This window comes from Sciurus carolinensis, chromosome 11 (assembly GCF_902686445.1).
Source record: "Sciurus carolinensis chromosome 11, mSciCar1.2, whole genome shotgun sequence".
NCBI classification, from domain to species: domain Eukaryota; kingdom Metazoa; phylum Chordata; class Mammalia; order Rodentia; family Sciuridae; genus Sciurus; species Sciurus carolinensis.
In genome coordinates, this window is record NC_062223.1 from 125,525,091 (window position 1) to 125,539,809 (window position 14,719).

A 14,719-nucleotide genomic window follows, 5' to 3' on the forward strand; every position below is an offset into this window, starting at 1 on the left:
ACAAAGGTCCCCAAATTACGTGGGTGTAAGTTCTGAAGGTTCAGGTTAGCTAGAGTCCAGTGGTGTCCCTCCCAGCTATGCAAAGTCAAAAGTGTGGTTGCTATGCTCCAGGGATGAAAGTCAAGACCCTTCTCATAACTCTGGGCAATGAGCCGCTTGATGAGTCTTGAAATATTTTTATTTATTTTTGGGCTGTTAACAATGCTCTAGCCACCTTGTCTGCAACTTGGAAAACAAGCAGACTGCTCTTTAGGGATGCATACTGTAAAAACCAATTCTACTTGCTAATCAGACCATTTGGGTCACTCATGTAAATGCTGAGGTTTCAGACCTGCTCTCTGGATGAGAATCAAGCTACTGATAAAATGGTCACTTTTGTCACTTGAATCATTGCACTGGACATGGCAGTGTATCTACCATTAAGAACTAAATGCACAAGGACAACAGGTAGAAGATTCCCTTGTCTACCTTGTCAGAGTCACAAGGGAGAATTACAAGGTGAAGGTCCTTCTCTATTATGCCTTTGTTTATCTTGTATTCTAGTTATAGGTTCTATGCTTGCATTTGAGCTAGAAAGAAGACATTGTTTTACAACACATTTGGAAAGGTTTGGTTTCATTATTTTCTGTTTATAATTTTCCTAAACTTTTAGAATGCGGCTTAACTCAGGTAGTTTTTTAAATTCAGAATTTTGTTCTCAATTGTTTTCATATGTTTTTAAAATATGGTGGTTCACCGTATGAGATTTCATGGCTCAATTCCTTCTGCTATTTTATCTATGTATCCTCTTTCTTTCATCTCCATTTGCTCTTGTCCTATTTAATTTTAAATGAAATATAATTTAAATGCTATAATATGCAGTCACATTTCATATACAACTCAGTGAGTGTTAACCACCGGTAACTCCCTCTGTTACCACAACCAAATCCAAAATACAAATATTTCTATCACTACAACTAGGGTCCTTTTAAAATAAAAAGTCCATCTCATCCATGACCCTAGGTAATTATTGATCTATTTTCTGTCAACATCGATTTTATTTCTACTTAATGGAATTTTATTTTCAAGAAAAAGAGTTGATACACAAATGAATGGAAAAAGAAAATGTGGTACATATACACAATGGAATATTACTCATCATAAAGAAGAATGAAATTATGACATTGCTGGTAAATGGATGGAGCTGGAGAACATCATGCTAAGCCAGAGATGCCAAACCCAAAATTCAAAGGCTGAATGTTCTCTCTGATATGCAGATGCTAACACACAGTAAGTGGTAGGGAGGGGAGAATAGAAGTTCATTGGATCAGACAAAGGGAAATGAAAGGAAGGGAGAAGGGAAGGGAATAGGGAAAGAGTAGAATGAAATGAATGTAACTTTCCTATGTTTATACACAAATACACAACCAGTGTAACTCCACCTATGTACAACCATAAGAATGGGATCCAAACTAGAATAATTTATACTCCATATATGTATAATATGTCAAAATTTACTCTACTGTCATGTATATCTTAAAGGAACAATTTTAAAAAAGAAAAAGAACTTCTACAAGCATTTGTGTTTGTATCTTTGTATGAATATATGTTCTTGTTACTTTTGTTTAATTAAATTCCTAAGTGTGGAATTTCACAGTTGTATGATGAATATATATTAGAGTTCATAAGAAACTGCCAAATTGTTTTCTAAAGTGCTTATGCCATTTTATATTCCCACCTGCAATGTCTGAATGTTTAAGTCACTTCAGCTTCTTACCAACACTCAATATTCTCAGGGTCAAAAAGCGACAATATTAATTTTAGCTAGTCTGGTGGGTGTGCAGTGTTCTCTCTTTGTGGTTTTACTTGGCATTTCCATGATGATTAATGTGGGTCCTAAAGTTATCCCAGTGGTTGGTGTCCTTGTGTAATCTTCGCCCTTTCATTGTATTTGGTAGAACCCAAGACTCACATTTTCAGACTCTTCATATTGTCTGTCTTCTGGTGAACAAAGAACTTAATTTTAAAGCAGTATTAGTTCCTTTATGGGCAGCAGGTTTGTATCCTGTTTAAGAAAACTTATGATGTCATAGACACAAATGTATTTCTTCTGAACTGCTTCATTTGTCATCTATCTGAAAATGACTTTGCCTAGGACATGGAGTAAGGGTCAAGATTCATGTGCATATCAAAACATCATATTATACAATACAAGTAACAATAAATGTTGGCAAGATGTGGGGGAAAGGGTACACTCATACATTGTTGGTGGGACTGCAAATTGTGGCAAGCACTCTGGAAAGCACTATTCTTTAAAAAAAAAAAAAACTAGGAATGAACCCACACCCAGCTATCCCACTCCTCATATATATCCAAAGGATTTAAAATAAGCATACTATAGTGACACTACCACATCATTGTTTATAGCAACTCAATTCACAATAGCTAAGCTATGGAGCCAATCTAGGTGCCCTTCAACAGATGAATGGATAAAGAAAATGTGGTATATATACATAGTAGATTATTAATTAGCCATTAAGAAGACTGATTTCACAACACTTGCCAGTAAATGAGTGAATTTGGCGACTATCGTGCTAAGTGAAATAAGCCAATCCCCAAACACCAAAGGTTAAATGTTTTCTCTGACATGTGGAAGCTAATTCACAATAAGGTGGGGGAAGGGAAGAATAGAAGTCCAGTGAATTAGACAAAGGGGAATAAAGGAAATGGAGGCCAGAGAGGAAAAAGAAATGCAGCGGAATGAATCTGACATAATTTTCCTATGTACATATGTGAATACAATGAATCTCACTATCATGTACATCCACAAGAATGGAGTCCTCATTAGAATAAGATACATTCCATGCTTACATAATTATATCAAAATGAATTCTACCATCATGTATAACTAAAAAGAACCAATTTTAAAAACATCACATTATATACCATAAACATATACAAATTTTTCATTTAAAAACAGAATAAACATCCAAGATGGTGGACTAGAGGGAGGCTGTGTTCCTTGTCGCTCCGTAACTCTGGTTTCAAGCAGAGGATATTTGTTTCTTGGTAAGGCAGTTTTTGCTGCTTATCGATCCCCTATTTGTCTGCTGTGATCACCTGCAATCTGCCAGCATATCAACGCCTTTTTTGAGTGCAGATTGCTCACTGTCAGGCACCTATCATCTGCCATTTGCCTGCCTCTCCCTTGTCCATCACCTGCCTTACACCTATCCATCACCCAATGCACAAGTTTCACCTCCCAATCGTCCGACAACAGTCATCAAACTGATCACCAACCACCAGTGGAGCACCAGCTGCCTGCTGTTGACTGGAAGTTCACTGTTACAGTACCTGCAGGTTTGATTACACGTGGCTACTGCCATTTTGAGACAACAGCCAGGCCCCATAGGACCCCTGGCCAGACTGACTGAGCCCCATCGCCAGGATCCCTCAGCCCGACTGATCACTCCCTGCCTCTGGGGCTCTCATTTCAACTGACTGCTCCCTGCCACCAGGACCCCAGACCAACTGACTGCGCCCTATCACCAGGACCCCAGACCAACTGATTGCAACCGGCCTCCAGTAGCCCGCAACCACACCAAACACCCAACCTCCAGGACTCCTGCCTGACCAACCCCATCACAACTCCAGAACCTCCTGCTGACCACGTCCACACCCTGAGCTGCAGCTCCCCATTTGCCAACACATTTCAAAGTCAGAGCGGTCATCTTGGATAATCCTGGAAGCCATAGCTTCGATCTTTAGATGGGGAAAAACCCATCCTGAGAAGCCTGCTGGAGGCTTGACGCTCATTGTCAAGTACCTCTTATGCATCAGGCCACTGAACTCTGGGAGGTTTCATTACTATATGACTGTTATACTGTAGATTTTCTTTTTTCTCCTTATTGAAAAAATTTAAGTTTTTATTTCTTTACTTTTCTTGCTCTCTTTTCCTTTTATTTATCTGTTCCCTCAGAGTCTCTTTCTCCCTTTTTTGCATGCTAACATCCAATTTCTTTTGATTACACTCTCACCCTTTCTATTATCTAGAACTTCTGTATATTCTTTTCTTATCCCATTAACAGCCACATTCTACATCCTCTTTGTCCTCCATTTGAAACTGTAGACCTTATTGCAAATCTGTTTGTTTTACTGAAGATAATATTTGAACTCATTTTGTTTATTATGACAATTTTGTTATTGTCCTCTTAGGGGCTATTTGGTCTAGGATTGCATAGTGTCTGAATTGGGCACTGCTAATATTGATTTCCCCTTAAAGAAAGGGTTTTGGAAACCTATAGGGCCACTATAAGCCTATAGGGGGAAATCTGCAATACCCCAGATCTGCAGTGCTAGAGGGGAAGATACATGAACAACATGAAAAAACAAGGGAAGAAAACGATCCAAAAAAATCTAGATTCTATGTTAATAGAATCCAATGACAGTATGTTAGAAGAAATGTTAGAAAAGGACTTCAGATTATACATGATTAAGATGATTCGCGAAGCAAAGGATGAGATAAGAGAGCAAATGCAGACAATGAATGATAATACCAATAAGCTGAAAAAGCAACTGCAGGAAGCAAAAGATCATTTCAACAAAGAGAGATTTAAAAAAAAAAAAAAAAAAACGGAAATTCTTGAAATGAAGGAAACAATAAACCAAATAAAAAACTCAATGGAAAGCATCACCAAAAGTCTAGACCACTTGGAAGACAGAACCTCAGACAATGAAGACAAAATATTTAATCTTGAAAATAAAGTTGCCCAAACAAAGAAGATGGTAAGAAATCATGAACAGAATCTCCAAGAACTATGGGACATCATGAAAAGACCAAATTTAAGAATTATTGGGATTGAGGAAGGCATGGAGATACAAACCAAAGGAATGGACAATCTATTCAATGAAATAATATCAGAAAATTTCCCAAACCTGAAGAATGAAATGGAAAACCAAATACAAGAGGCTTACAGAACACCAAATGCACAAAATCACAACAGGTCCACACCAAGGCACATTATAATGAAAATGCCTAACATTCAAAATAAAGATAGGATTTTGAAGGCTGCAAGAGAAAAGCATCAGATTATATATAGGGGGAGACCAATATAGATAGCAGCCGACTTCTCAACCCAGACTCTAAAAGCTAGAAGGGCCTGGAACAACGTATTTCAAGCTCTGAAAGAACATGGTTGCCAACCAAGAATCCTATACCCAGCAAAACTAACCTTCGGATTTGAAGATGAAATAAAATCCTTCCATGATAAGCAAAAGTTAAAAGAATTTACAAATAGAAAGCCTGTGCTACAGAATGTTCTCAACAAAATATTCTGTGAGAAGGAAATGAAAAACAACAATGGAGGTCAGCAAAGGGAGGAACTACCTTAGAGAAAAACCACTCAAAGGAGAAACCAAGCCAACTTAAAAACCAAAAATAAGCCCAAATGACTGGGAATACAAATCATATCTCAATAATAACCCTGAACCTTAATGGCCTAAACTCAACAATCAAAAGACATACACTGGCAGAATGGATTAAAAAGAAAGATCCAATAATATGCTGCCTGCAAGAGACTCATCTCATAGAAAAAGACACCCACAGACTAAAGGTGAAAGGATGGGAAAAAACCTACCATGCACAAGGACTCTGTAAAAAGCAGGGGTTTCCATCCTTATATCAGATAAAGTGGACTTCAAGCCAAAGTTAGTCAGAAGGGATAAAGAAGGACATTACATACTGCTTAAGGGAACCATAAATCAGGAAGACATAATGATAGTAAATATTTATGCCCCAAACAATGGTGCATCTCTGTACATCAAACAAATCCTTCTCAATTTCAGGAATCATATAGACCACAACACATTAATTCTGGGTGACTTTAATGCACTGCTGTCACCACTAGATAGATCTTCCAAACAAAAACCAACCAAAGAAACCATAGAACTCAATAACACAATCAATAACCTAGACTTAATAGACATATATAGGATATTCCGTCCATCAACGAGTGGATTCACTTTCTTCTCAGCAGCACATGGAACCTTCTTGAAAATAGACCATATGTTATGCCACAAAGCAGCCCTTAGGGAATGCAAAAAAAATAGAGATACTGCCTTGTGTTCTATCAGATCATAATGGACTGAGAGTACAAATCAATGACAAAATAAAAAACAGAAATTATTCCAACACCTGGAGACTAAATAGTGTGCTATTGAATGAAACATGGATAACAAAAAACATCAGGGAGGAGATAAAAAAATTCTTGGAGGTCAATGAGAATGACAATACAACATATCAAAATCTCTGGGACACTATGAAAATGGTACTAAGAGGAAAATTCATTTCATAGAGCACATTCCAGAAAAGAATGAAAAGTCAACAACTAAATGACCTAACATTACAGCTCAAAGCCCTAGAAAAAGAAGAACAGAATAACAGCAAAAGTAGTAGAAGACAGGAAATAATTAAAATCAGAGCTGAAATCAATGAAATTGAAACAAAAGAAACAATTCAAAAAATTGACAAAACAAAAAGTTGGTTCTTTGAGAAAGTAAAGAAAATAGAGAAACCCTTAGCCACGCTAACAGAGAAGGAGAGAGAAAACTCAAATTATTAAAATTTGTGATGAAAAAGGAAATATCACGACAGACACCACTGAGATACAGAACATAATGAGAAGCTACTTTGAAAATCTGTATTCCAACAAAACAGAAACTACTGAAGACATTGACAAATTTCTAGAGACACATGCTCCTCCCAAACTGAACCAGGAGGACATACACAATTTAAACAGATCAATATCAAGCAGTGAAATAGAAGAAGCCATTAAAAATCTACCATCCAAGAAAAGCCCAGGACCAGACAGATTCTCAGCCGAGTTCTACAAGATCTTCAAAGAAGAACTCATTCCAATACTTCTCAAAGTATTCCAGGAAATAGAAAAGGAGGGTACCCTACCGAACTCATTCTATGAAACTAATATCACCCTCATACCCAAACCAGGCAAAGATACATAAAGGAAAGAAAATTTTAGACCAATATCCTTGATGAATATAGATGCAAAGATCCTTAACAAAATTTTGGCAAACCATATCCAAAAACATATTAAGAAAATTGTGCACCATGATCAAGTGGGGTTCATCCCTGGAATGCAAGGATGGTTTAACATCCGTAAATCAATAAAATGTAATCCATCATGTCAATAAACTTAAGGATAAGAATCATATGGTTATTTCAATTGATGCAGAAAAAGTGTTTGACAAAATATAACACCCCTTCATGCTCAAAACACTAGAAAAAATAGGGATAGCAGGAACATACCTGAACATTGTAAAGGCTATTTATGCTAAGCCCATGGCCAACATCATTTTTTTTTAACTCTGCAATACTTTATCATAATGAATTACATCTCTTTTGGTAAAAATAAACTTTATAAACACTTTAATCAGAGATTAGATACAAAAACTAAACATTTGTAAGGTGTTTTTAATGAGCAAAGACTCGCAACTGAGAAGTGGTTCACTTATGACTGGTCATCTACTGGCAGTTACAACTCAACTGAAGACAATTTTTATGCTACATCAAAAAAGAGGAAACAGTTTCATAACAAATTTCTCAAAACAGAAAGCATCTTTGTACTTTCATTTAAAAATAAATAGTAATTACAATGAATTGGCAATTATACATTTTTATATACTATCTGATGGCAACATAATACTTTAAAATCAAGCACTTAGTTTAATAAAAAATGTACAACAATTTTAGAAACAAATTTTGACAATGGCACTGGCAGTTAGATGCAAAGAATGTACTTTAAGAAAAAAATGGCAGGTATAACATTAAAATACTCTATTTTCTCTTTCAATAAATATTTTGACTACATCATTAACATACTGAAGTAAACTTTGTTTAAATCAAAGCTTACATATCTCAAACTAATAAAACTATAAAGTATATATAAACCAGAAAGTCTCAAAGTTTCTTAAATGACAGTCTTCACAAAAGGGTGTTAAATTACTGTAGTATTTAAGACAATGGTCTTTACACTTTGTGAAGTATTCACATCTATTCCTTAAATTGCTGAGAAAGGCTTCCTGGTCTACCAAGACACATACATTCCCTCAATATTTTCTCTAGCTTTGAATTTGTGCTAACATATATTTAACTGACCATCTAAAATGAACCCTTTACATAATGTCTCAGAAAGTAGCAAAAGAAATATATATATATATGCTAAACTTTACAATATACAAAGGAATCTAAGTTAAGAGAAGTCATGCTGGCTATGAGGACAGGAAAGGCTCAAAGGTGGAAAAAGGGATGTGTCCATCAATAGTTAGCTTTTCCACAAATGCAGGTAATCTGTTTTCTTCTGAATTTGTAAAGTAAAATATTAACTAATTTAGTAATATATTGCACAAATAAATTTCAAAAATACATATTCAAGAAACAGATTCTATTTGGGATGTGAAAGATGAAGATTAATTGTGCTGAGTCAAAACTCTCACTAGGGATCTAGTATAAACTGGAACAGGTTGCAACCAAGTTTCTATTATTTTGATGTAAGGCAAATTTTTTGTTAGTTTAAGTCACAGTTATTGAAAAATATGTAACCTCTCTGGGGCTTCCAAATTGTTTTTACTACAGCAAAATTAGTTTATTATTGGGAATGTAATTTCTAGTCCACAGGACTTGGAATGACTTTCTCTAATTATGTGGCTATGTGCCATGTTTCTATCTCCACACACCTGAGGAGTGAGAGATCATAATCTCTATAGAAGTCATAATAGCGAGACCATAACTGAAAAGCTGGTCCTCTTGAAAATAACTGCTGAGGTATATTAGCAAATGGAACGTGACATACTAATCCTGTATAAGAATTAAGTGTAAAATGTTGTACAACTTCTCCCTGGTAGATGTTAGTATGGTTCTTATTGTCCTTGTTAGTGAAGAATGTAGCTTAAACATTTAAATTTGTTGGACAAGTACAAGAGGGAGGAAAAAAATCAAAGAATTTAAGGAGTTACGTATATGAAGACAAAATTTTGAAGATCACTATTACAGCTGAGAATAAATTTATTTTTGTAATCTCTTTATTACTTAGACTGTGGTAAAAGATTTTTTGTTTGTTTTTGGTGTTTTATTCACTGTCTACAGTAAAAGAGGTTATCTTGGTTTAGCCATTCACTGTAGATGTGACATTTATGAAGGAAAAAGTCCAAATACCTCATCCTACATTATTAACAAATGAAAAAATTACTGAATTTCAACAGCACCAATTCTATTAAGATAGTTATCTAGACTCAATGACAACTGATATGGAAACAGAACAGAAAATATTAATGCTATTATCCCTGGATAAAAGTCTTGTCAATTGAAAAATATGCACTTGTTATTCTTCTTCTCTTTTGTTTTGTCCAAAGAAAAATTTAGAAGTTAAGATAAAAATATTTTTCTCTTTAAAAAAAATCCAAGAAAATTTTTATAGTCATAAACACAGCTGAAAGGAGGAAATTAACATCTTGAGCCTGACTGTCATGTGTGTGTGTATGTGTGTGTGTGTGTAGCTATGTATACAAATTATAAGAAAAATGAAAATGAAGTCATTGTCTATGACATAGAATGTATCATAAGAATGAACTTTTGCAAAGTTGCTCCCACCATTGTAAAACAAATAGTAACAAATTATAGTATTAGTATCCCTTGTTCTTTCTGCATAATGTAGTCAAACTATATGAATGATATTATGAAAAAATGTCTCATAAGCAGATTTGTTTAAATACTTAAAATATCTTAGACAATGCTGGAATAGTAATATAAAAATATTTTAGCAGGGATTAATGGTACATATAAGTATTACACTGTCTCCTCAAAGAGTTTTGTGTAAGATCTAATTTTATGAGTTTGAAATTTGAGAATGTATTTTATCTCTAGTTGTGTTAAGTCTTTTTAAATTTACTTGGTATACATTCAATTTTAATTCATACAAAGTTTGGTAAGTTTTTTTTTCCTAAATGACCTACCTTCATTTATGTTTTGTTTAGTTTTTTGGTGGTGCTGGGGATTGAACCCAGGGCCTTGTGCATGCAAGGCAAGCACTCTACCAACTGAACTATATCCCCAGCCCCTTCATTTATGATGACATAATAAGTATTTGAAATGTTTTATTACACTCCATCTGGTTACAAGACTCTCAGAATGCAGTGTATTTAGAAAGCAAATGAAAGATTCTTATTGCAAAAGTATGTCAAAATTGGTTTTACTCCATAACACTCTATGGCTATATCCTCTTAGTGGACAATCTCCACTTACATAGACAGCTGGTGGCTTAAACTCCAACAGTGGTTGCAAAGCACTTTGGGAAAGAATAAAAGGCCCCAGTGAATGCTATGCATCATCCATGAATCCACTTAGATGCTTCTGTAATAGGAATTGTAGTCTTCTTAGATGAAATCACATCCCAAAATTGCCTTTTCTAAATCTTAGAACTCTCTGTTGGGATTCTTTATCTATATTACTAACAGGAGTTTTCTAGACATCTAGAATCTTTTCCAATTTATATTCAACTTTGCTCATGTTCAACAAATAATTTAAAATAAAAAATAAGACACACAAAAAAAATCCAAATCTTATCCTACTAGGTCGTGTGGCAGGGAGGAGTATATGCAAAAGACATCAGCAAAAATTTTAGTGGGATCAGTAACTATAGTTAATTATAGATTGGAAAAGAAAACAAAATAAAGTTATATAGAGTTGCCACTCTTACATTTTGACATATCAATAGAAAAGTTTTTTTCCTACAAGGTTAAGACAAAGGCAGGGAATTTTCATATACAACAATTTCTAAATCTTAAAAGGCATTTATCACAAAAAATATGCTTTCAGGTTTTTTTAGCACACATTTATGATTGGGCATGATCCTTACAGCAATTGTTAAATTTTTTTAAATTAAAAAATAAAAGCGACCAAAAATGTTTAGAAAGGAACAAGTAATTGGCACCCCTCCCCACCCTAAAACTAAGTCCATTATGGCTTTGATATCCCTTGTAAAGAATTAAGTAGAAGAGTATTGCCACACTTTAAAATAATTTCACACTAACAAGCATTTCTATTTTTTTCCCTTGCTTTTGATTTTGTGTCTTTGCAGTACTTATTAGGGAACCTAGACATGTACGATTCCAGCAAGGTGGAGCAGAGATCCAGCTGCCTCTTTGAGCTCCTCAACAATTTCTTGACATGACTGTTTTCACATCCTTTTACCTGGCTGCCCTTTGTGAGAGGTATCTGCACAAGCCTGTGATGCGTAGCCACTGTCTCCAAGAGGATCATCTTCATAATCAACATCTGTGTCTTCTTCACTGTGAAATCCTTCACTGCCATCACTTCCCACATGGCTACTCTTTGGGATAAATTAATACACCTCAATCCACAGAAGACAGGGAAGACACACTAGATCTGGATGCACAGCACTGTGCTGCCATGCTGCTTGCACTATAATTAGGATCTTCTTTTGGATTAATGATGGTGGTGGAAGAATCACTCTCACTCTCTTGTAATCTTATAGCACCGGGATGATTAAATGCATTACCATAATTCCTCTTTTTTTGCAATGATGTTTTAAGAGGAAGAGGTTTTTCACATTCTAAAATCCCCTGTTCTAAGGAAGTATTTAAAGCAACATTGCAGCGGCAGCATCAATATCAGATTCTTTGAGGGTTCGCACCTAGTTCTGCTTGAAAACAGAGCTTAGGTAGTGAGGTGATAAAGAACCACACTGACAGTTACGAGGCCCTGAGGAAAAAGGTTGCTTCTTCAGTGCCTGCTTAAGATTGGGTTTATATTCTGGATCAACACACCATAAAGAACCTTTGCCATTAACCTTCCCGTGGCTTCATTCCACTTTCTGAAAACACTTATTTAGGGACAGATTATGTTGAACAGAATTCTTCCAGCCTGTAGGTGCAATAGCAAAATACAGAAAATGGTCCAGAATCCAGCTATAAATTTCTTTGACAGGCAAACATTTATTTGGAGAGTGTTCGATAGCCATATAAATGAGAAGACTAAAGGAGTATGGGGGCTTTGAAGTTACTGATTTTTGTTCTGGGGTCTGGTAGCAAGATGGTCCAAAGGATAGTACATCATCTCCTTCTATGTCATACAATGGTCCAACCATTGGAGGACCCTCACTTCTGAGGCTGAAGTTTGTTAGAAGATTAGTACTTTCATGAAGTCAGTTCAAGTTTGTGAGCTCATCATCTGTGAACTCACTGCCCACTACAGTGGCCTTTGGCCTGGCAGCATCAATAGCTTCAGGCAAACTTCCCATTTTATAAATCTGACTTAGTGCTGCAACCTTTTCAGCTCCTGGGTATCAGCAGTCTTATCTGGAGTCATTCCAATTACCGGACCCATTTACTTTAATAGGTCTCAGCTCGGCCACCAAAGCGGGGAAGCGAGGGATGGGCCGGGAAAGACACAATATGGCAGAGCAACGCAGCTGCTCCCTGTGGTTTCCAGCAGCCACCTCCAGGAAGACACCGCAACGAGCAGGCAGCACCACATCCCCCTCCAGCTCGCTTCCTTCCCCTCCTCCCGACCAACATCATTCTTAATGGAGAAAAACTGAAACCATTCCCTTTAAAAACGGGAACAAGACAGGGCTGTCCTCTTTCACCACTTTTATTCAACATTGTCCTCGAAACTCTAGCCAGAGCAATTAGGCAGACTAAAGAAATTAAAGGAATACGAATAGGAAAAGAGGAACTTAAGCTGTCACTGTTTGCTGATGACATGATTCTATATTTAGAGGATCCAAAAACCTCCTCCAGAAAACTTCTAGACCTCATCAATGAATTCAGCAAAATAGCAGGCTATAAAATCAACACCCATACATCTAAAGCATTTTTATACTCAAGCGACGAAACAGCTGAAAGGGAAATGAGGAAAACAACTCCATTTGCAATAGCCTTAAAAAAAAAAACAAAATACTTGGGAATCAATCTAACCAAAGAGGTAAAAGATCTCTACAATGAAAACTACAAAACATTGAAGAAAGAAATTGAGGAAGACCTTAGAAGATGGAAAGATCTCCCATGTTCTTGGATAGGCAAAATTAATATTGTCAAAATGGCCATACTACCAAAAGTGCTATACAGATTCAATGCAATTCCAATTAAAATCCCAATGATGTACCTTACAGAAATAGAGCAAGCAATTATGAAATTCATCTGGAAAAATAAGAAACCCAGAATAGCTAAAGCAATCCTTAGCAGGAAGAATGAAACAGGGGGTATCACAATACCAGAACTTCAACTATACTACAAAGCAATCATAACAAAAACAGCATGGTATTGGTACCAAAATAGACAGGTAGATCAATGGTACAGAATAGAAGACATGGACACAAACCCAAATAAATACAATTTTCTTATACTAGACAAAGGTGCCAAAAATATGCAATGGAGAAAAGACAGCCTCTTCAACAAAAGGTGCTGGGAAAACTAGAAATCCATATGCAACAGAATGAAACTAAACCCCTATCTCTCACCCTGCACAAAAATCAACTCACAATGGATCAAGGACCTCGGAATCAGACCAGAGACCCTGCATCTTATAGAAGAAAAAGTAGGTCCAAATCTTCAACATGTTGGCTTAGGATCAGACTTCCTTAACAGGACTCCCATAGCACAAGAAATAAAAGCAAGAATCAACACCTGGATAGATTCAAACTAAATAGCTTTCTCTCAGCAAGGAAACTATCAGCAATGCAAAGAGAGAGCCTACAGAGTGGGAGAATATCTTTGCCACTCATACTTCAGATAGAGCACTAATTTCCAGAATATATAAAGAACTCAAAAAACTCTACACCAAGAATACAAATAACCCAATCAACAAATGGGCTAAGGATATGAACAGACACTTCACAGAAGATCTACAAGCAATCAACAAACATGTGAAAAAATGTTCACCATCTTTAGTAATAAGAGAAATGCAAATCAAAACTACACTAAGATTCCATCTCAACCCAATTACAATAGCAATTATCAAGAATACAAGCAACAATAGGTGTTGGAGAGGATGTGGGGAAAAAAAATACATTGCTGGTGGGGTTGCAAATTAGTGCAGCCACTCTGGAAAGCAGTATGGAGATTCCTCAGAAAGCTTGGAATGGAACCACCATTTGACCCAGCTATCCCACTCCTCGGCCTATACCCAAAGGACTTAAAATCAGCATACTACAGAGATACAGCCACATCAATGTTCATAGCTGCTCAATTCACAATAGCCAGATTGTGGAACCTACCTAGATGTCCTTCAATTGATGAATGGATAAAGAAACTGTGGTATATATATATATATATATATATACAATGGAATATTACTCAGTCATAAAGAATAATAAAATTATGGCATTTGCAGGCAAATGGATGAAATTAGGGAATATCATGCTAAGTGAGATAAGCCAATCTCAAAAATCCAAAGGGTGAATGATCTCACTGTTAAGCAGATGATGATACATAATGGGGGGTGGGAGGAGTGCAAGAATGGAGGAAGGAGGGACTATATAGAGGGAAAAGAGGAGTGGGAGGGGTGGGAGGAAGGAAAAATAACAGAATGAATCAAACATCATTACCCTATGTAAATGTATGATTACGCAAATGGTATGCTGTTACTCCATGTACAAACAGAAACAACAGGTATACCATTTGTTTACAATAAAAATAAATTAAAAAG

The 14,719-nt window shown here is 36.0% G+C and overlaps 1 pseudogene; it reads right to left on the reverse strand.

Annotated features, from left to right (window-relative positions):
• Positions 1 to 10,984: 10,984 nt before the first annotated feature.
• Positions 10,985 to 12,397, reverse strand: LOC124960098 (forkhead box protein N2-like; annotated as a pseudogene).
• Between the last annotated feature and the right edge of the window lie 2,322 nt (positions 12,398 to 14,719).